The following is a 23,551-nucleotide window of genomic DNA, read 5'->3' as shown; positions in this document are numbered from 1 at the left end:
GTGCAGGGAGGTTAGAATCCAACAGCATTTGCAGTCCTTCTTCAACCTCTGAATCTGATTTTTGCTCAAGTCCCTCAATTTCAGCCAGAAAATACCTGAAATCACAGAAAAACACACAAACTGATAGTAAAGTCTAGAAATGTGAATTTAGCATAAAAACTAATAAAAACATCCCTAAAAGTAACTAGATCCTACTAAAAACATACTAAAAGCAATGCCAAAAAGCGTATAAATTATCCGCTCATCACAAATCCAAACTTAAATTGTTGCTTGTCCCCAAGCAACTGAAAATCAAATAGGATAAAAAGAAGAGAATATACTATGAATTCCAAACTATCAATGAAACTTAGCTCCAATCAGATGAGCGGGACTTGTAGCTTTTTGCCTCTTGAATAGTTTTGGCATCTCACTTTATCCATTGAAGTTCAAAATGATTGGCTTCTATAGGAACTCGGAGTTCAGATAGTGTTATTGATTCTCCTAGTTCAGTATGTTGATTCTTGAACACAGCTACTTTATGAGTCTTGGCCGTGGCCCTAAGCACTCTGTTTTCCAGTATTACCACCGGATACATACGTGTCACAGACACATAACTGGGTGAACCTTTTTAGATTATGACTCAGCTTTGCTAAAGTCCCTAATTAGAGGTGTCCAGGGTTCTTAAGCACACTTGTTTTTTGCTTTAGACCTCGACTTTAACCGCACAGTCTCAAGTTTTCACTTGACACCTTCACGCCACAAGCACATGGTTAGGGACAGCTTGATTTAGCCGCTTAGGCTAGGATTTTATTCCTTTGGGCCCTCCTATCCACTGATGCTCAAAGCCTTGGATCCTTTTTATTACCCTTGCATTTTGGTTTTAAGGGCTATTGGATTTTTCTGCTTGCTTTTTCTTTTTCTATTTTTTTCTTTTCTCTTTTTTTTTCTGCAACCTTTGTATTCACTGCTTTTTCTTGCTTCAAGAATCATTTTTATGATTTTTCAAATTATCAATAACATTTCTCCTTTTCATCATTCTTTCAAGAGCCAACATATTTAACATTCATAAACAACAAATTCAAAAGACATATGCACTGTTCAAGCATTCATTCAGAAAACAAAAAGTATTGTCACCACATCAAAATAATTAAACTAATTTCAAGGATGAATTTGAAATTCATGTACTTCTTGTTCTTTTGTAATTAAAATATTTTTCATTTAAGAAAGGTGAAGGATTCATGGAATTATTCATAGCCTTGAGACATAGTTACTAAATACTAATGATCATGAAGTAGAGACACAACATAAATAAACATATAGCATAAAATCGAAAAACAGAGAATTAAGAACAAGGAAGTTAAGGAATGAGTCCACCTTAGTGAGGGTGGCGCCTTCTTGAAGGACCAATGGTGCTTTTTGAGCTCCTCTATGTCTCTTCCTTGCCTTTGTTGCTTGATCCCTAGTGATTTTGGTGCTCCTATCCTTAGTTGCTTCCAATAGTTGTGGAGGAAAATGTATCCCCTGATGTATCTCAGGGATCTCTTGATTTGCAGTCAAATGCTCTACTACTGAGCTATGGATCCTTGAGATGAATCTCTCCATCTCCCATGACTCAAAGGTGGAAGCAATTGTCTTCCCTTTTCTCTTTTTTTTTTTTGAGGTTTCTTTGGCCTTAGGTGCCATTAATGGTTATGGAAAATCAAAAAAGCTATGCTTTTACCACACCAAACTTAGAATGTTGCTCGCCCTCGAGCAAAAGAAGAAAGAATAGAAGAAGGAGAAGAAGATATGGAGGAGAGGGAGAGATGTGTATGGTGAAGAGGTGATGGAAAAGAGAGATTGAGGTGATTGGTGAAGAAGAGAGAAGGTGAATTGAGGTAGGTGGGGATCCTGTGGGGTCCACAGATCCTGTGGTGTCAAGGATTTACATCCCTGCACCAATTAGGCATGTAAAACGCCTTTGCATGCAATTCTGGCGTTTAAACGCCGAAGTGATGCTTGTTCTGGGCGTTCAACACCGATGTGCAGCATGTTTCTGGCATTGAATGCCAGCTCCATGCTTGTTTCTGGTGTTCAATGCCAGATCCATGCTCTGTTCTGGCGTTGAACGCCAGCCAGATGCTCCTTACTGGCGTTTAAACGCCAGTAAGTCCTTCCTCCAGGGTGTGATTTTTCTTCTGCTGTTTTTGATTCTGTTTTTAATTTTTGTATTTATTTTGTGACTCCACATGATCATGAACCTAATAAAACATGAAAGAACAATAAAAATAAAAATAAAATTAGATAATTAAAAATTGGGTTGCCTCCCAACAAGCGCTTCTTTAATGTCAATAGCTTGACAGTGGGCTCTCACGGAGCCTCACAGATGTTCAGAGCATTGTTGAGACTTCCCAACACCAAACTTAGAGTTTGGATATGGGAGTTCAACACCAAACTTAGAGTTTGGTTGTGGCCTCTCAACACCAAACTTAGAGTTTGGAAACTCCTTATGGTTCACTGAACGTCCCAGGAGGTCTTCCTCATTGGGATTCACGTCCTCCTCCTCTCTTGTGGGTTCGGCCATTTTGATTATATCAATGGCCTTGCACTCTCTCTTTGGATTCTCTTCTGTATTGCTTGGGAGAGTACTAGGAGGAGTTTCAGTGACCTTTTTACTCAGCTGACCCACTTGTGCTTTCAAATTTTTAATGGAGGACCTTGTTTCATTCATAAACTCAAAGTGGCCTTAGATAGATCAGAGACTAAATTTGCTAAGCTAGATGGATTCTGTTCAGAATTCTCTGTCCGTTGCTGAGTGGATGATGGAAAAGGCTTGTTGTTGTTAAACCTGTTTCTTCCACCATTGTTAAAGCCTTGTTGATGCTTTTGTTGATCATTCCATGAGAAATTTGGATGATTTCTCCATGAGGGGTTATAGGTGTTTCCATAAGGTTCACCCATGTAATTCACCTCTGCTATTGCAGGGTTCTCAGGATCATAAGCTTCTTCTTCAGAAGATGCCTCTTGAGTACTGTTGGATGCAGCTTGCATTCCATTCAGACTCTGAGAAATCAAATTGACTTGCTGAGTCAATATTTTGTTCTGAGCCAATATGGCATTCAGAGCATCAATTTCAAGAACTCCCTTCTTCTGAGGCGTCCCATTACTTACAGGATTCCTCTCAAAAGTGTACATGAACTGGTTATTAGCAACCATGTCAATGAGTTCCTGAGCTTCTGCAGGCATTTTCTTTAGGTGAATGGATCCACCTGCAGAAGTATCTAATGACATCTTAGCTAATTCAGACAAACCATCATAGAATATATCCAGGATAGTCCATTCTGAAAGCATGTCAGAAGGACACTTTTTGGTCAGTTGCTTGTATCTCTCCCAAGCCTCATAGAAGGATTCACCTTCTTTTTGTCTGAAGGTTTAAACATCCACTCTAAGTTTGCTAAGCTTTTGAGGAGGAAAGAACTTGGCTAAAAAAGCCGTGACCAGCTTATCCCAAGAGTTCAGGCTATCCTTAGGTTGAGAGTCCAACCATATTCTGGCTCTGTCTCTTACAGCAAATGGGAAAAGCATGAGCCTGTAGACCTCGGGATCAACCCCATTGGTCTTAACAGTATCACAGATCTGCAAGAATTCAGTTAAGAAATGAAAAGGATCTTCAGATGGAAGTCCATGAAACTTGCAGTTTTGTTGCATCAGAGAAACTAATTGAGCCTTTAGCTCAAAATTGTTTCCTCCAATGGCATGGATTGAGATGCTTCTTTCATGTAATTTGGAATTTGGTGCAGTAAAGTCACCAAGCATCTTCCTTGAATTGTTATTATTTTTGGCCATGTCTCCTTCCTTTTCGAAAATTTCTGTCAGATTTTCTCCAAAGAGTTGTGCTTTAGCTTCCCTTAGCTTCCTCTTCAGAGTCCTTTCAGGTTCAGGATCAGCTTCAACAAGAATGTTCTTATCCTTGTTCTTGCTCATATGAAAAAGAAGAGAACACAAAAGAAAATATGGAATCCTCTATGTCACAGTATAGAGATTCCTTATGCAAGTATAAGAAGAGAAGAATATACGAAGGAGAAGAGGAAAAACTCGAACTCAGAGGGGGAGATGGAGTTCGAATTTTGGGTGGAAGAGAAGTGTTAGTAGATGAATAAATAAATAGAAGGAGATGAGAGAGAGGGAATTTCGAAAATTAATTAAATTTTAAAGTTAAAATTCGAAATTAAAATTGAAATTAAATTAAAATTTAAAATAATTAGTTAATTAAAAATGAATTTTGAAAAAGAGGAAGGTGATTTTCAAAAATTAGAGAGAGAGAGAGAGTTAGTTAGGTAGTTTTGAAAAAGATAAGAAACAAACAAAAAGTAAAGTGGTTAATTGAAAAAGATTTGAAAATCAAATTTGAAAAGATAAGAAGTTAGAAAAGATTTTGAAATTAAATTTTGAAAAAGATGTGATTGAAATTTATTTTGAAAAAGATTTGAAAAAGAATTTTAAAAATATTTAATTTTGAAAATTAAAGTTGATTACTTGACTAACAAGAAACAAAAAGATTTGATTTTAAACTTTAAAGATTGAACCTTTCTTACTAGGCAAGTAACAAACTTAATATTTTTGAATCAATCACATTAATTGTTAGTAAAGATTTGAAATTATGACACAAAATAAGAAAAAGATTTTTGAACATCAATTAGAAATTTTCGAAAATTATGAAAGAAAAATGAAAAAGATATGATTTTTGAAAAAGATAGGATTTTTAAATTGAAAATTTGATTTGACTCATAAGAAACAACTAGATTTTAAAATTTTTTGAAAAAGTCAACTCAAATTTTCAAAAATTATGAGAGAAAAAGGGAAAGATATTTTTTTGATTTTTGAATTTTTAATGATGAGAGAGAAAAACATGAAAAAGACTCAATGCATGAAAGTTTTGGATCAAAACAAATGATGCATGCAAGAACACTATGAATGTCAAGATGAACACCAAGAACACTTTGAAGATCATGATGAACATCAAGAACTTATTTTTGAAAAAATTTTTGATGCAAAGAAGACATGTAAGACACCAAACTTAGAAATCTTTAATGCTTGGACACTAACAAATTGAAAATGCAAATGAAAAACTAGAAAAGACACAAAACAAGAAAATTTAAAGATCAAACAAGAAGACTTGCCAAGAACAACTTGAAGATCATGAAGAACACTATGAATGCATGAATTTTCGAAAAATACATAAATTTTTAGAAAAATGCAATTGACACCAAACTTAAAAATTGACTCTATACCCAAACAAGAAACACAAAATTATTTTTTTGGTTTTTTATGATTTTATTAAATTTTTTTGGTTTTTTCAAAAATTATATTGGAAAGAACAAAAAAGAAGGAAAATTTTTTTGTATTTTTCGAAAATAAGAAATAAAAAGCTTAAAAATAAAATAAAATTACCTAATCTGAGCAACAAGATGAACCGTCAGTTGTCCAAGCTCGAACAATCCCCGGCAACGGCGCCAAAAACTTGGTGCACGAAATTGTGATCTCAGGCAACGGCGCCAAAAACTCAGTACGCACGTCTTAATCTCGAATTCTTTTTCATTCACAACTTCGATACAACTAACCAGCAAGTGCACTGGGTCGTCCAAGTAATAAACCTTACGTGAGTAAGGGTCGATCCCACGGAGATTGTTGGTATGAAGCAAGCTATGGTCATCTTGTAAATCTCAGTCAGGTGGATATTAAATGGTTATGGAATTTTTGAATAATAATAATAAATAAATAAACAAAAATAAAGATAGAGATACTTATGTAATTCATTGGTGAGAATTTCAGATAAGCGTATAGAGATGCTTTCGTTCCTCTGAACATTTGCTTTCCTACTGTCTTCATCCAATCAGTCCTACTCCTTTCCATGGCAAGCTTTATGTAGGGCATCACCGTTGTCAATGGCTACATCCCATCCTCTCTGTGAAAATGGTCCAAATGCTTTGTCACGGCACGGCTAATCATCTGGAGGTTCTCGATCATACTGGAATAGGATTTACTATCCTTTTGCGTCTGTCACTATGCCCAGCACTCGCGAGTTTGAAGCTCATCACAGCCATCCCTTCCCACATCCTACTCGGAATACCACAGACAAGGTTTAGACTTTCCGAATATCAAGAATGGCCATCCATGGGTTCTAACTTATACCACGAAGATTCTAATATCTCGGACTCGGTCCCCTGTATTAGATATCTAAGAGATATTCATTCTAGCTTGTTTGCATGTAGAACGGAAGTGTTTGTCAGGCACGCGTTCATAAGGGAGAATGATGATGAGCATCACATAATCATCACATTCATCATGTTCTTGGGTGCGAATGGATATTTTAGAAGCGGAATAAGTTGAATTGAATAGAAAAACAGTAGTACTTTGCATTAATTCATGAGGAACAACAGAGCTCCACACCTTAATCTATGGTGTGCAGAAACTCTACCGTTGAAAATACATAAGAATAAGGTTCAGGCATGGCCGAGAGGCCAGCCCCCAAAACGTGATCAATATGATCCAAAGATGAACTAAAAATCATAAGATGTAAATACCATAGTAAAAAGTCCTATTTATACTAAACTAGTTACTAGGGTTTACAGAAGTAAGTAAATGATGTAAAAATCCACTTTCGGGGCCCACTTGGTGTGTGCTTGGACTGAGCATGAAGCTTTCACGTGGAGAGGTCATTCTTGGAGTTGAACGCCAGTTTGTAACGTGTTTCTGGCGTTGAACTCCACTTTGCAACTTGTTTCTGGCGCTGAACGCCAGACTGTAACATGGAACTGGCGTTCAACGCCAGTTTGCATCATCTAAACTCGAGCAAAGTATGGACTATTATATATTTCTAGAAAGCCCTAAATGTCTACTTTCCAACGCCGTTGTGAGCACGCCATTTGGAGTTCTGTAGCTCCAGAAAATCCATTTCGAGTGCAGGGAGGTCAGAATCCAACAGCATCTGCAGTCCTTCTTCAACCTCTGAATCTGATTTTTGCTCAAGTCCCTCAATTTCAACCAGAAAATACCTAAAATCACAGAAAAACACACAAACTCATAGTAAAGTCCAGAAATGTGAATTTAGCATAAAAACTAATAAAAACATCCCTAAAAATAACTAGATCCTACTAAAAACATACTAAAAATAATGCCAAAAGTGTATAAATTATCCGCTCATCAAGGACAGTGATGATTCACTGTATTATGCTAGGGAAGGAGGTCGAGATTCATCAGCTGATCCCTGTTGAAATTTACATGTTTGTAAACAAGGAATCCACTGAGGCCGAATTGGCCTACCCAAGCTTAATTAGTCTGCTATGTAAAGATGCGGAGGTAAAGATGGGTGTGGATGAATTTATCCCAATTGAATGCCCAATTACCAAAAAAGTGATGGATGGACCTCAAATTCAAGAGAACCTCATCAAGAGGGGGGGGGGCGCATGAACTCCCCCCCAGAAATTCCTCAATTTGACTATTGGGCTCGCTTAGAAGCATCTGTCACCAAGCGGCAAGAAGATGTGAATCAACTCAAAGAAGAACAGCAGAATCAAAACAGCATGCTTTGCAAACTGCTCATAGGACAAGAGAAACAAGGGCGTGAGATACAGGAGCTGAAGCGCCAGAAGCTGTCCATTGGAGTGCCAGACGTCCCACAAATTGAAGGAGCACTTACCCCTCAAAATTAAGATTGTTGAGTCCTAACTCTGTGATAACTTTTATTATTAGAAACCTATTTTAAGAGTTATATGAGCATTAGTATTAGAGTCATTTATTTTTATGTCTTTAGTTTCCTTTCCTTTAGTATTTGTCTGCTTTTATGTTTATTTTATATCTTATTTCTATTACATGATAATTAAAGTTTAGAGTCTATGTTTTAAAGCTATGAATGATTCCATGAATCTCTCACCTTTCTTAAATGAAAAATGTTTTAATTTGCAAAAGAACAAGAAGTGCATAATTTCAAAATTTATCTTGAAATTAGCCTGATTATGTTAATGTGGTGACAATACTTCTTGCTTTCTGAATGTATGCTTGAACAGTGCATATTTTTTATAGTGAAGTGTATGAATGTTGAAATTGTTGGCTCCTAAAAGAATAATGAAAAAGGAGAAATGTTATTGATAATCTGAAAAATCATAAAATTGATTCTTGAAGCAGGAAAAAGCAGTGAAAAACACAAAGCTTGCGAAAAAAAATGGCAAAAAAAAAGGAAAAAGAAAGAAAAAGAGAAAGCAAGCAGAAAAAGGCAATAACCCTTTAAACTAAAAGGCAAGGGTAAAAAGGATCCAAGGCTTTGAGCATTAATGGATAGGAGGGCCCAAAGGAATAAAATCCTGGCTTAAGCGGCTAAATCAAGCTGTCCCTAACCATGTGCTTGTGGCGTGAAGGTGTCAAGTGAAAAGCTTGAGACTGAGTGGTTAAAGTCGTGGTCCAAAGCAAAAAGAGTATGCTTAAGAACTCTGGGCACCTCTAACTGGGGACTTTAGCAAAGCTGAGTCACAATCTGAAAAGGTTCACCCAGTTATGTGTCTGTGGCATTCATGCATCTGGTGGTAATACTGGAAAACAAAATGCTTAGGGTCACGGCCAAGACTCATAAAGTATTTGTGTTCAAGAATCAACATACTAAACTAGGAGAAGCAATAACACTATCTGAATTCTGAGTTCCTATGGATGCCAATCATTCTGAACTTCAAAGGATAAAGTGAGATGCCAAAACTGTTCAGAAGCAAAAAGCTACTAGTCCCGCTCATCTAATTGAAACTAATCTTCATTGATATTTTTTTGAAACTTATTGCATATTCTCTTCTTTTTATCCTATTTTATTTTTGGTTGCTTGGGGACAAGCAACAATTTAATTTTGGTGTTGTGATGAGCGGATAATTTATACCCTTTTTGGCATTGTTTTTACATAGTTTTTAGTATATTTTAGTTACTTTCTATTATATTTTTATTGGTTTTTATTCAAAAATCACATTTCTGGACTTTACTATGAGTTTGTGTATTTTTCTATAATTTCAGGTATTTTCTGGCTGAAATTGAAGGACCTGAGCAAAAATCTGATTCAGAGGCTGAGAAAGGATTGTAGATGTTGTTGGATTCTAACCCTCCTGCACTCGAAGTGGATTTTCTGGAGCTACAAATGCTCAATTGGCACGCTCTCAATTGCGTTGAAAAGTAGACATCTTAGGTTTTCTAGCAATATATAATAGTGCATACTTTGCTCGAGATATGATGGCCCAAACTGGCGCTAAACGCCAGCCAAAAACTTTCTGGCGTAAAACGCCAGAACTGGCACCTTTCTTGGCGTTAAACGCCCATTTTGGCACCTAGGGTGCTGTTTAACTCCAACTTGAGGCATATGCATGTGAAAGCTTGAAAGCTCAGCCCAAACACTCACCAAGTGGGTCCCGGAAGTGAATTTCTGCACTATCTGCACTTAGTTACTCATTTTTTGTAAACCTAAATTACTAATCTAGTATAAAAACTACTTTTAGAGATTCATTTGGCATCTCATGACAATTTTTATTCCATATTATATCTCTGACGGCATGAGTCTCTAAACCCCATAGGTGGGGGTGAGGAGCTCTGCTGTGTCTCAATGGATTAATGCAATTACTACTGTTTTCTATTCAATCACACTTGATTCTATTCTAAGATACTCACTCGTACTTCAATCCGAAGAAGATGATGATCCGTGACACTCATCATCATTCTCACATCTATGAACGCGTGCCTGACAACCACTCCCATTCTACCTGAGCTCAACGTAGTCATTGGGCGACAGCTTGAGTGCATATCTCTTGGGTCTCTGATCCACAGACCGAGTCCGTGAGATCAAAACCTTCGTGGTATAGGCTAGAACCAATTGGCAGTATTCCTGGGATCCGAAAAGTCTAAACCTTGTCTGTGGTATTCTGAGTAGGATCTGGGAAGGGATGACTATAACGAGCTTTAAACACACGAATGTTGGGCGCAGTGACAGTGTGCAAAAGGATAGAGAGATCCTATTCCGACGCTAGTGAGAACTGACAGATGATTAGCCGTGCGGTAGCTATACCTGGTATTTTTCATCCGAGACGAGAAATCTGACAGTTGATTAGCCGTTCAGAGACCGTGCCTGGTATTTTTCATCCGAGAGGATCATACAGCTTGCCATTAAAGGAAGCCATGCATGTTTAGAGACGAAGACAGTAGGAAAGCAGAGATTTAGACGACAGAGCATCTTTGGAACCTCAACCTGTTCCTCATTATTGAATCACAAGTACCTTTTATTTCATGTTAATTATTTTTCATAAACAAAATCATATTTATCATTAATCTCCTGACTAAGATCAACAAGATAACCATAGCTTGCTTCAAGCCGGCAATCTCCGTGGGATCGACCCTTACTCACGTAAGGTAGTACTTGGATGACGCAGTGCACTTGCAGGTTAGTTGTGCGGAGTTGTGAAAAGTGTGATCACAATTTCGTGCATCAATAGGGCATTGACATCCTAATTGATTTGAGTTGGAACTTTTGATTGAAACTTGCTTGAAATATATTATGAAACATGTTTTTGAGTAATGAACACACAACCTTGTGAGTTTTGAGCCTCTGACGTCAGATTTTTGCCAGTAAAGAAGTTCATAAAAACAGTTGCGTTGTAGATATAGTCTCTAAACCGACAGAAATCCCTTTGTACAAACGTTTTGGGTGTCACAAGTAACAAACCCCTTTAAAAATTGTTAACCGAGTATTCAGACCTCGGGTCGTCTTCTCAAGGAACTGCAAGGAAGTATGTTCTTATTATTGGTTATAAAGGTTGTAATTGGGGTTTAGAAGGTGAGAAGCAAGTGATTTGAATGACAAGTAAAGTAAATGGCAATTAAAATAAATAAATGCTGTAAAGCAACTTTTGGCAAGGTAAGAGAAATTAGAAGTCCAACTTAGTTATCTCTCTCAACAATAATGAAAGTTGAATCTAAATTCCACTTAGTTAACCTTTACTAACGCAAAGGAAAGTCAAGGGACTAATTAGTTTGACCTTCGAATCCTAGTTAATTCCTAAGAAAAAGTTGGGATTATTGAAGTTCAGTTTAATTAGCAAGATAGCGATTATCAGTTATGTTGAGTTTGATAATGTTGAGTTACTAATTTCTTAACCAAGACCAAAAGGGGGAAAAGTGAAATTGCTGGAATAAAAATGTCCTTAGATGGAAAGCAATGGTAACACAAATTAAAGAGAAATCAATCAATAACTGAAATACCTCAAATAATCATTAATTCAAATCATAACATGGGAAGGATTCATAAGTCAAGTTGGCAACATTTATAGATACGAATAAAAGCATTAAAGTAGCATAGAAACATAAATTAAAGTAAATATTAAACCTGGATCAAGAGTCACTCTTAAAAACTAAGAGAAGTCCTAAATCCTAATCCTAATCCTAAGAGAGAGAGGAGAGAACCTCTCTCAAACTAAATCTAAATCATGGAAAGTAGTAAAAATGCGAGCTCCCTCTGAATGGATGCATTCCCCCACTTTATAGCCTCTAATCTGTGTTTTTCGGGCCAAAAACTGGGTCAAAAACAGCCCAAAAATCGCCCCCTGCATATTCTGGGACGTTCAGGTCGCGGACAAGTGACGCGGAGGCGTCGCCCACGCGGCCACGCGGTTTGAAGTTCACAGATGCGACGCATCCGCATGGATCATACGTTCGCGTTGCCTAGCGTCAGGGCAACTATGGCATATTATATATCAAATCGAAGCCCCGGACGTTAGCTTTTTAACGCAACTGGAACCACGTCATTTTGACCTCTGTAGCTAAAGTTATAGCCGTTTGATTGCGAGGAGGTCAGACTGGACAGCTTAGCAATTTCTCCAACTTCTTGTATTCCTTCCACTTTTGCATGTTTTCTTTCCATCCTCTGAGCCATTCCTGTCCTGTAATCTCTGAAATCACTTAACATACATATCAAGACATCTAATGGTGATAAGAGAGGATTAATATTAGCAATATAAAGGCCAAAGAAGCATGTTTTCAATCAAAGTACATAATTAGGAAGGCAAATGTAAAACCATGCAAATAGTATGAATAAGTGGGTAAAGAGTTGATAAAAACCACTCAATTGAGCACAAGATAAACCATGAAATAGAGGTTTATCAACCTCCCCACACTTAAACATTAGCATGTCCTCATGCTAAGCTCAAGAGAAGCTATAAGAGAGTGAAGAGGAATGGTAGAATGTATGAAATGCAACCTATCTATATGAATGCAACTACATGCAAAATGTTTCTACCTACTTAGTTAAAAGTAAACAAATCCTTCAAGAAGAAATATGAACTGGATTTCACTAATTCAAATCATGAAAATGAAGTACAAATAGACTTGCAAGAAGAAAATAGCTCATGAAAGCAGGGAACAAGGAATTGAGCATCGAACCCTCATTGGAAGTGTATGCACTCTAATCACTCAAGTGTTTTAGGTTCGATTCTCTCAATTCTCTACTAACCTTGCTTTCTAAGGCTTGCTCTTCATCTAACAATCAACATAAATTTAATGCACAGATACACATATCAAGAGGTCTTTTAAGGGTTGTAATGGGGTTAGGGTCAAGGTAGGATTGTATTTGGCCAAGTGGACTAGAATCTGAATCCTCAATTAACTTAAACTTTTCACCTAACTTTAGACTATCCATGTAATCATAATACCATATCTAACTGTCCATTAACCATGTTTTCCACATATTCATGCATTCTAATTTCAAGTACAGTACATATGCATTGCTTTCACCATTTACTTTGGGGCATTTTGTCCCCTTTTTATTATTTGCTCTTTTTTTTTCTTTTCTTTTTCTCACTTTTTTTTCTTTTATATATATATATTCTTTTATTTTTCTCAATGCATATGATTAAGATATTGAATGCATGAATCATGTTCTAAACATTTCTTTCACAGTTTCATAAGGATATATAATACCCAATTCTTAAACCAATTGTTTCCAAACCCACTTTTCCCCACACTTAATTCATGAGCACTTTCACTAGTCTAAGCTAACCAAGGATTCAAATTAAGGACATTATTGTTTTCCGCTTAGAGTTAATGATGTGCTAAAGTAAAGAACAAAGGGGTATAATAGGCTCAACATTGGTTTGCAAAGGATAATGAAAGGTTAGGCCATATAGGTATGTAAGCTCAGTGAAACAAAGGCCTCAATCATGTAAGTGTATGCATACATTAAATCATGGAAATATAGAATTAAGCAAGACAAAGATTACAATTTTAGAGAGAAAAACACACACCAAAATAAAATATTGGTTGATAAAATGCAACCAATCAATTAGGCTCAAAAAAATCTCACAGGTTTTGTGTGTTCGAGCTCTACACCATGTTCCAATATAATATTTCTTCAAACAAGTGTAACAAAAAAATTTTATTCAAATTAGTGAAATACTTTAAAAGGTTTCTTGAAAGAGAAAATATTACTTTAACCAAGTGGTAAAATATGCACAAAGTCAAATAATCATGCAATCAAAACATGCAAATGCAACAACTAAATACAAAGAAAATTTAAACATTGGTGTTGAAACAGAAAGGTACTAACCCATGGAGATCGGTATCGACCTCCCCACACTTAAAGATTGCACCGTCCTCGGTGCATGCTAAGATGTGCAAGTGGACGGGTGGCTACAACTGATGCTTTTCTCTATAGATTGTGCAGATTGACTTGCCTGTCTCCCCATGTAAACGTCTTCCGGTTCTCTTCTGGGTGGCCATCCTGAAAGAAAAAGGGAAGAAGAGTAACCCAGAAATAAAGATAGGAAAATAAATACAGTATGGGTGGGTTAATGCCAAATAATAAGGGTCTCAATTACATGGTAGCTACAACATGCAAGTGAGAAAACAATAGAAGCCATGGCATGCCAGTGGTACAAAATGTACAACAATGGGGAAGAGAGTGGGGAAGGAGAGATAATATAAATTCATATCAATGCAAAAGTAATGCAGATATAAAAGGTTGGCATTGATTTAAATAATATTACTCAATCAGAATTAAACAAGTCATTAAGCACCAAGAAAATACCAGAAAAGATGTAACAGTTGAATAAGAACATTTGAACACCAATGGTAAAATAGTAAATTTAGAAAAATAAAAATATGCAATGAATGAAAGTATGCAAATAAATTAAATAAAATAAAATAAAAGATAAGAAGAATGAGAAGGGAAAGAAGGGAAGAAGAAGTAAGTAAGAAAGGAGGGAGGAAAAATTAGGATTGGGGAAGAAAAGATAAGATATTTGGCAAATTAGGATAAGCTGTGCGGCGCAAGCGACGCGGACGCGTGAGGCACGCGGTCGCGCGGCTTGCGCTTAAACTGACTGACGCGATCGCGTCAGTCACGCGGTCGCGTGACCCATTTTATGCTACTGGCGCGAGGGCAGCCTCACTCTCGCACAACTCTCTGTTTAAAAATCATTAATTGCCAAATATTGGGTGACGCGATCGCGTGAGGCATGCGATCGCGTGAGTGACCTTATTTCCAATCTGACGCGGACGCGTGGGGCACGCGTTCGCGTGGGAGGGCTTGGGCTTCCAGCATGAGTCCCGCCCAATTCCAGCTCAACTTTCGGCCATACACCTTTTTACGTCGAAATCCTGGTCACGCGGCTGCGTGGGGCACGCGGTCGCGTGGGAGGCCATTATTCCTATATGACGCGGTTGCATCGGCGACGCGGTCGCGTGGGGTGATTTGTGCCATTGGCACGCCTCCAGCCACGCTCCAGCGTGACTCTCTGTTCGTTTTTATTTTCTCCCCTCTCCTTGCGACGCGGACGCGTCGTTGATGTGGTCGCGTCGCGTGGCGTTTTTTTTTTTGAATGCAGGATGCAATGCTTAATGTGAATGCTATGCATGATTCCAGGTTTAATAAAATAAAAATAAAATTCAAAAACAAACAAAACAAAATAAAATTAAAATTGCAAAAGGAACAATCATACCATGGTGGGTTGTCTCCCACCTAGCACTTTTAGTTAAAGTCCTTAAGTTGGACATCGGAAGAGCCTCTTGCTATGGCGGCTTATGTTTAAATTCGTCCAAAAATCTCCACCAGTGCTTGGAATGCCAATAGCCTCCGGGGTCCCATACTAGGCATGTAAAGCTTCTGAGCAGCTTCAGACAAATTTTCAGGCTCCCGGGGTGACGAATGTCAGAATAGATTTCAGGATCCCAAGCTTTGCTATTAAATCCGCCTCCGTCTTGATCTACATGTTTCCATCTGGGCGGTTTAAAGAGTAGAATCTCACCATGGTGACCAAACGTTCTCCGTGATCCATGCAATTGAGCATGATACCAATCCATGTACTTCGAGGTGAAGCGTGGAACCTTATTAAACCTTGTGCACCAACTCTGAGTACGAGCCATTTCCCTCTTACTCTTAAAGCCGCAAAGAGCTCTAAGCTGGCCATCTGTTTCAAGCAATCCATATTCAAGTGAATAAGTAAAGTTATAGGTTAAGGATTGTACCCACTTGAAGCTTGTATTAGGTGGTAATGGCCTTGGGATAGGTGTTTCTGGTGGTTCTGTAAGTTCTACTCTCTTGGGTTCTTCTGTGAATTTCTCCACTTCCTTGTAAGAGCCTTCAAATGTAGTATCACCCTGGTCAAAGTCTTCTATGTCTTCCTCATCACTTGAGTCATAGATTGGAGGTTGAGAGAAATCTACCTCTGCATCATCTTCATATTCACTTGGGGAAGATTCTTCAATCTCAGAGAATTCACTTGCGGATGCAAGTTCATTACTAAGAGAATTTGACTTGTGACTATCATTATCAAGGGAATTTGTGTCCTGGGTTATTCCATCTGATTCTTCATAAACAACTTGCCTTGGAGATTGTACAATATCCTCTTTAGCATCAACTGTATCGTCCTTGACGGAGTTCTCCTCAGTTCTGGATTCCCATGGAGGTTCAGCATCTCCTAGATCTTCAACCAACTCTTCTTCTTGAACAATGACAGCTTTTTCTACTTGTTCTAGTACGAATTTATTCTTTGTCTTGTCCACTGGAGTTTCTGGTATCTCCTTTATGTTACGCTCTTTGTTAGACTGTTCACATGGGGCTGTGGTTGATCCTTGTGTATTTGAGCGCCTAGAAACCCATTGAATTACTACTTGCTCCAGTTGTCGAATGGTTGTTTGAAATTTATTTATTGTTTCCTTTAGGCGAACCTCTACTTCTCGGGTTACCAGACTTGGACATGATACATAGGAAAGTGGTGGTGATTGGGAGTAATTGGATTGGTACTGGGGTAAGGAAGGATCATATGGTGGCGAATGGTGAAGAGAAGTTTGTGAGTGTGGTGGTTCGAGGTTATGTTGAAAGGATAGTTTATATGCACGGGGTGGGGCTTGTTGGTAGTTACAAGGTTGTCCACCATATCTTTCAGCTGGGTATGCACGGTAGAATGGTCTTTGTCCAGGATATCTCGGAGGGTGTTGCTGCCTAAAGGGTTGATTAGATCCTCTTGGCTCCATCCATCCTTGATTGGTCTGACCTTGATGCATATTCCTGCTGTAACTTCTATTTCCTTCAACAAAGTTAGAACCAAACTCAAAGCGAGAGCGGTGAGAATTCATGGTAGCAAATAAAGATAAAAAGGAAAAACAAAAATAAATAAACAAGCAAAAGAAAAATATTTACAATAACCAATAATAAGGCACACGTTAGCAGTTCCCCGGCAACGGCGCCATTTTGAAGAGACGATGATTGATGATTTAGAGGTTATAATAAACTCTCGTTGTAAGTATAGTTACTAAACTAAGCAATCAACCTTTCTTACAAACGTTTTGGGTGTCACAAGTAACAAACCCCTTTAAAAATTGTTAACCGAGTATTCAGACCTCGGGTCGTCTTCTCAAGGAACTGCAAGGAAGTATGTTCTTATTATTGGTTATAAAGGTTGTAATTGGGGTTTAGAAGGTGAGAAGCAAGTGATTTGAATGACAAGTAAAGTAAATGACAATTAAAATAAATAAATGCTGTAAAGCAACTTTTGGCAAGGTAAGAGAAATTAGAAGTCCAACTTAGTTATCTCTCTCAACAATAATGAAAGTTGAATCTAAATTCCACTTAGTTAACCTTTACTAACGCAAAGGAAAGTCAAGGGACTAATTAGTTTGACCTTCGAATCCTAGTTAATTCCTAAGAAAAAGTTGGGATTATTGAAGTTCAGTTCAATTAGCAAGATAGCGATTATCAGTTATGTTGAGTTTGATAATGTTGAGTTACTGATTTCTTAACCAAGACCAAAAGGGAAAAAAGTAAAATTGCTGGAATAAAAATGTTCTTAGATGGAAAGCAATGGTAACACAAATTAAAGAGAAATCAATCAATAACTGAAATACCTCAAATAATCATTAATTCAAATCATAACATGGGAAGGATTCATAAGTCAAGTTGGCAACATTTATAGATACGAATAAAAGCATTAAAGTAGCATAGAAACATAAATTAAAGTAAATATTAAACCTGGATCGAGAGTCACTCTTAAAAACTAAGAGAAGTCCTAAATCCTAATCCTAATCCTAAGAGAGAGAGGAGAGAACCTCTCTCAAACTAAATCTAAATCATGGAAAGTAGTAAAAATGCGAGCTCCCTCTGAATGGATGCATTCCCCCACTTTATAGCCTCTAATCTGTGTTTTCTGGATCGAAAACTGGGTTAAAAACAGCCCAGAAATTGCCCCATGCGTATTCTGGTACGTTCAGGTCGCGGACAAGTGACGCAGAGGCGTCGCCCACGCGGCCACGCGGTTTGAAGTTCACAGATACGATGCGTCCGCGTGGATCACGCGTTCGTGTCGCCTAGCGTCAGGGAAACTATAACATATTATATATCAAATCGAAGCTCCGGACGTTAGCTTTCCAACGCAACTAGAACCGCGTCGTTTGGACCTCTGTAGCTAAAGTTATAGCCATTTGAGTGCGAGGAGGTCAGGCTGGACAGCTTAGCAATTTCTCCAACTTCTTGTAGTCCTTCCACTTTTGTATGCTTCCTTTCCATCCTCTGAGCCATTCCTGCCCTGTAATCTCTAAAATCACTTAACACACATATCAAGGCATCTAATGGTGATAAGAGAGGATTAATATTAGCAATATAAAGGCCAAAGAAGCATGTTTTCAATCAAAGCACATAATTAGGAAGGCAAATGTAAAACCATGCAAATAGTATGAATAAGTGGATAAAGAGTTGATAAAAACCACACAATTGAGCACAAGATAAACCATGAAATAGAGGTTTATCAGCCTCATTGTGTGGTTACATTATATAACCACTATCTTTATTCTTGTGTGTGCTATTCTCTTTTTATGATTACAATCTTTTATTTGTTTGATTCTTTATGTCCATTGTTTGATGTATATATGCATTTATGTGATTGAGGCCATCTTTTCATTAAGCTCACTTATCCCAAATAGCCTACCCTTTTATCTCCCTTTGTTAACCAACTTTGAGCCTATTTCAATCCCCTTTTGTTCTTAAAGTTATCACATTACTAGCCTTAAAGTGAAAAATAATAAATGTCCTTTATTTGGATCTTTGATTAGCTTAGGCTAGTGAGAGTGTGTATCATCTAAGTGTGGGGAAGTTTGGGAACTTTGGTTGATGTAAAAGTGGATTTTTGTACTTTTGGTTGAAAATCTTGGGAATTGGGTGCATACTCATGCATCAAATGTTTAAACCATATGCATTGTCACTTTTGCATATATATTTTAGTTAGAGAAATATATATATATATATATATATATATATATATATATAAAGAGAGAAAATAATAGAAAGGGGATAAAGTGCCCCAAAGTAAAGTAACAATAACAATGCATATGAGTTGTGATTAAAAAGAAAATGCATGAGTATGTAAGAAAAGTGAGAAATGGGTAGTTAGGTTTGTTTTGAGTTGTATAGGTTGTTAAGTAGGTTTGGTGAGAGCTCAGGCTAATCAAAGATGCAAATATCGAGCTCACTTAACCATATATAACCTTACCTTTACCCTAGCTCCATTACAACCAAGAAAAGTCCTCATGATACTTGTATGCATGCATTGAATGATTGTTGATTGTTAGATGAAAACAAATCTTAGAAAGCTTGATTAAAGGAGAAATGAGTGAATTGACCCTAAACACTTGAGTGATTAGAGCGGATACACATCCGGTGAGGGTTCAATTGCTCAATTACATGTTTTCACCTATGCTAAATTGCTTATCTTGCAATTTGTTAATGCTTTTCAATAACTCTAATCAATTATGGATTTGGCTTGGTTTAAATTGCTTTAGCCCTTATGTTCATATATGTATTCTTGGAAATTGATTTATTTTGACTAAGTAGTTGCATTCACGTAGATAGATTGCATGTAGGTAGTTTACTTGCTTTGAATAAATGTAATACCCCTTGTTTCTTTCTTGAGTATAGCATGAGGACATGCTATTGTTTAAGTGTGGGCATGTGATGAATCCACATTTTATGGTATCTCTATGAGTTATCACCCTCTTGGTTTGGAGTATGGTTGTGATCGTTTTGTAGGGCTTGATAACTTCAATTTTGGATTGCATCATGGTATTGGAACATCAATTTTGGAAGGAGCAACCTCCTCCCAGTCACAATGAGCCATACCCTCCCCAATGCATATACCCAACCCAAGAATATGGTGGATTTCATCTTGATTATGCACCTCCACCACCATATACCTATGACCCATACCCCCAACATAATCCTCAATCACCACATTTTCAAACACCACACCGCTACTACCATTCACCTTCTTACATACCACCTCAAAACACTTACCAACATGAGTCACCTCGCACATACACAACCTTTCTCCCAAATTATGAACCTTATTTTTCACCCCAATGTGAAGTTTTCCCACCCTTGGCCCAAGACTTTCAAGACCTTCAAGTTTTTCTTCAAGAGCAAGAAGGATTCCGAAGAACACAAGGACAATTCATGGCTACCATACCCGAAGCGGTGAACCACTTGGTCCTAGTACGCTCATCCGATCAAGGCATTCCTCTTGAGGAATGTGGAGGGTCAACTAAAGTTTGTAGTGAAGAGGAGAACGTGGAGCCTCAAGGGAGAGAATAAGGGTTAGAGCATGAATTGAAACAAGAGGAAGAAAGTGAAGTATTTAAATCGGAGGAGAGAAAGGGAGAATTGAGGGAGATTGACAAGATGTGGATTCCATCATTGATGATTTTTTGTCCACATTGGTCAATTCCCTCAATGATCTTGATGAACCTTCTCCTCTTGGATTTGAAGAAGAGGTTGATGTGGACTTCACACAACCTCCAAAGTATGACTTAAGTGATGCAGAAGAGGAGGAAAAGGTTGGTGAGGAAGGAGTTGACAACAAAGAAGTAGAGGTCCTCTTGCAAGAATCTAGAGAAGTAATTCCGTTCCAAGAGCACATTGAGTGGGTGGCAATTTCATCTATGAACTTCATTGGCCCCCATCAATATGCTATCTTGGATACGGATTACTAACTCAAAATCTTTCTTGGGTTGTTACATGGTGGAGAAAGGAGTGTTGGTTGCCAAAGGAGACCAAAGCCCTTCAAGAGAGCCAATTCAAGTTTTGGGATTCAAGCATGGTGTGAAGCACAATTGAGTGATTTTAGGAGAGTGTTGGGATGCTTTAAGGGTAACTTGAGAGTTTGTCCATCTGGCTTGAAGCATAGAAATCAGCAAGAAGGGAAACAGGAAACTAGAATATGGGATCCCGGAGGAGCTTTGAAGTGCAAGCTTGGATGGAAATTTAAGGAGGAATGGAAACACAAGCCACCCTAACAAGAGTCTCCTCAACAAGTCCAACTTAAGGACTATAAACCAAAGTGCTATGTGGGAGACACCGCACCATGGTAACATCTTTCTTACCCTCTCCTTGATTATAATTTTGGTTTATTGCATGTTTGATTGTCTTAGTTAGCCTAGGATTAGTTTAATTTTAAGCTTAGTTAGGCTAATTTTTGCATGGATCATGAATTCATGAATTTTTGAATGTTTTGGGGATGAAACTTTTGTTGAGCTAAGGCTTGGTGCCTTAGAATTTAAAGAAATATTTTTGGAAAAATAGGGCATTGTGCATGCGCACACCCTTGTGCATACGCACACAATCACTAAATTTCGCGCCCTGTGCGTGCGCATCCATCTGTGTGCATGCACACTAGTCTGTGCACCCTCTATTGAGAGCGCTCGCACGCCTTGTGCGTGGGCACCCCATTATGTTTTGCACTCTGTGCGTGCGCACGCACAACAACCCCAAATTCTCATTTTGTGTGTACGCACCCATCTGTGCGCATGCACACTCATTTTCATCCCTTTTGTTGGTAGTGCTCACACCCCTCTATGCGTGCACACCTCTACCTTTTTTGCTCACTGTGTGTACGCACAGATGCGTGCGCACACACACATGATCCGTTTTGCAAAAAAAAAAAAAAAGAGAGTCTGTTGTGCGTACGCACACTTCTTAATCCCCCTTCTGCTGAAAGCGCTCGCACACCCTTGTGCGTCCGCATATCCCATTTTCCACCTTGTGCACGTACGCACACATGTCGGTGTGTACGCACAAGTGCTGTTTTGGGGAAAATTCATTGCACATTGAATTAAGCCCTAACACAATTCTGCCCCGCTCCATCCCACTCTTCTCTTGTTTTTCCCCTGTTTTTCTACTTGTTTTACTTAGTTTTAATTGCATTTCATTTTCACTTTCGTAATTATATTAGTTTTGGTTTAGTTGTTTGTTAATTAAATAAATTGCAATGTTTGATTGATGTTGATTGGGTTGCGTCATGCTTGAAATTTACATCAATGTACTTATACTTTACTTCAAATACTAGTACCTAGTGGGTTTGATAATTCATGTTTTGATTGCATCCTAGGACAAATTATTTATGAGTGCATATTGAATTAAGTGAATTGAGTTAAAATTACTTGTTCATCATGACTTTCATATCAAATTGATCACATTATAAGATACTTGTTTGTTTTTAATGCTTTGCATTTGTTTGAGTGAATTGACTTGATTCTTATCAAGCTTATCACTTTTTGCAACAAGTACCTTTACCATGTGACTATTTCATTATGTTTCATGATGAATAAGGAGTTTTCTTTTCATCATTGAATTGGTTATTATTTGTTGTGCTATTCTATATCAATTTTGCTCTTTCACCTGCACAATTTCAATATCCAATATCTCATATATTCAATTCACTTTAGTTATGCTTACCTAGGTTTGGTTGTGCTTTAACTCTTGCTTATTCTTTACTTGCAACCTAAGCTACTTACTTGAGGAACACATGCTATCACTTTTGATTATGTGGTTACCGTTTTTACCCGACCAATGTGTGTTTTCTAAACTGTGCACACTTAGAATACACACATTGTCTTTCATTATACCACACTCATATGAACTCTTCCTCAATTCTTGTTAATTTGTTTTATCTAGTAACTCGAGCCCCAGTGCCCACCAGCTAAAGATGGAACCTCATAGCTCTTCACCCCCAGATTATGTGCATGCACGGAGGACCGTACAACGTTTAAGTGTGGGGGAAGATCCGCAACTTTGGGGAGTAAAGTTCTCTTTCTAAACACTTTGCACTACTTTCTAGTTTTTTTTAGTAGCTATGTTTTTGTGAATACTTGTGAATATTTCATTGCGTTGCACTTTGCTTAGTTTGCTTTTATATACATATATATATATATATATCTTAGCTTGCTATAGTTATATGGTAGTAAATATTTGCATTTGCATGTACTTAGTATAAGAAATAAGTTTGGTAAAAACAACAAGGTATTTTCAAGAAATCTCTTTTAGGGCGTTCCATTGACTAGATTTGAAACTTATTTTTCAACTTGCTTGAAATATTCATCTTATGGAACATAGAAAAGAGCTAGAATAAATCACCTAGTGAGATTTGAGCTTTAACGGATGATTGCATATTATCAATCACAAATTTTGTTCTTGTGTGCTATACTCTTTTATGATTGTGATATTAGATTTGTTTGAGTCTTTATGTCCTATATTTGATGTTTTGAATGCATCTAGTATGATTGAGGCTATTGTTGAAATTAAACTCACTAACCCATATGGCTAACCCTTATATCTACCATTGTAACCCACTTTTGAGCCTTTTAATTCCCCTTTTGTTCTAATTTTAAGCACATTATTTTTTCTAAGCGAAAAACCATTAATGTCCATAAATCGTATCTTTGATTAGCTTGGGTTTGAAGAGTGTGTGTCAATTAAGTGTGGAGGGAATTTATGGAAAATATTGGTAGAAGGCTACTTTGGGTGTTCATTGAAAAATTTGGAAAATGGGTGCACATTCATGTGTCAATTTACTTTAACCATATGTATTTGTCAAAGAAGAAAAAGAAAAAAATGAAATAGAAAAAAAATGAAATGAAAAAAAAAATATTGTAATAAGATGGGAATAAAAGTTATCCCAAAGAAATATATATATAATAAGAAATGCATATGTGGATTTGGATGAAAAAGATGTATGAATGTGTATAAAAAGAGAAGAATGGGAAG

General features: G+C 37.5%; 1 non-coding gene across 1 annotated transcript; it reads left to right on the top strand.

The window, feature by feature from the left end:
- Positions 1 to 3,303: 3,303 nt before the first annotated feature.
- On the top strand, positions 3,304 to 3,411 carry LOC148554096 (small nucleolar RNA R71). Its single transcript, XR_015892934.1, has one exon. It is a non-coding gene; the product is annotated as a small nucleolar RNA R71 (small nucleolar RNA).
- Positions 3,412 to 23,551: the final 20,140 nt, after the last annotated feature.

Source organism: Arachis ipaensis, chromosome B7, assembly GCF_059453495.1.
Source record: "Arachis ipaensis isolate K30076 ecotype BB chromosome B7, ASM5945349v1, whole genome shotgun sequence".
In the NCBI taxonomy this organism is placed as follows: domain Eukaryota; kingdom Viridiplantae; phylum Streptophyta; class Magnoliopsida; order Fabales; family Fabaceae; genus Arachis; species Arachis ipaensis.
The sequence above is the reverse complement of the archived record's forward strand: the minus strand, read 5'-3'. Positions and strand labels throughout refer to the sequence as shown.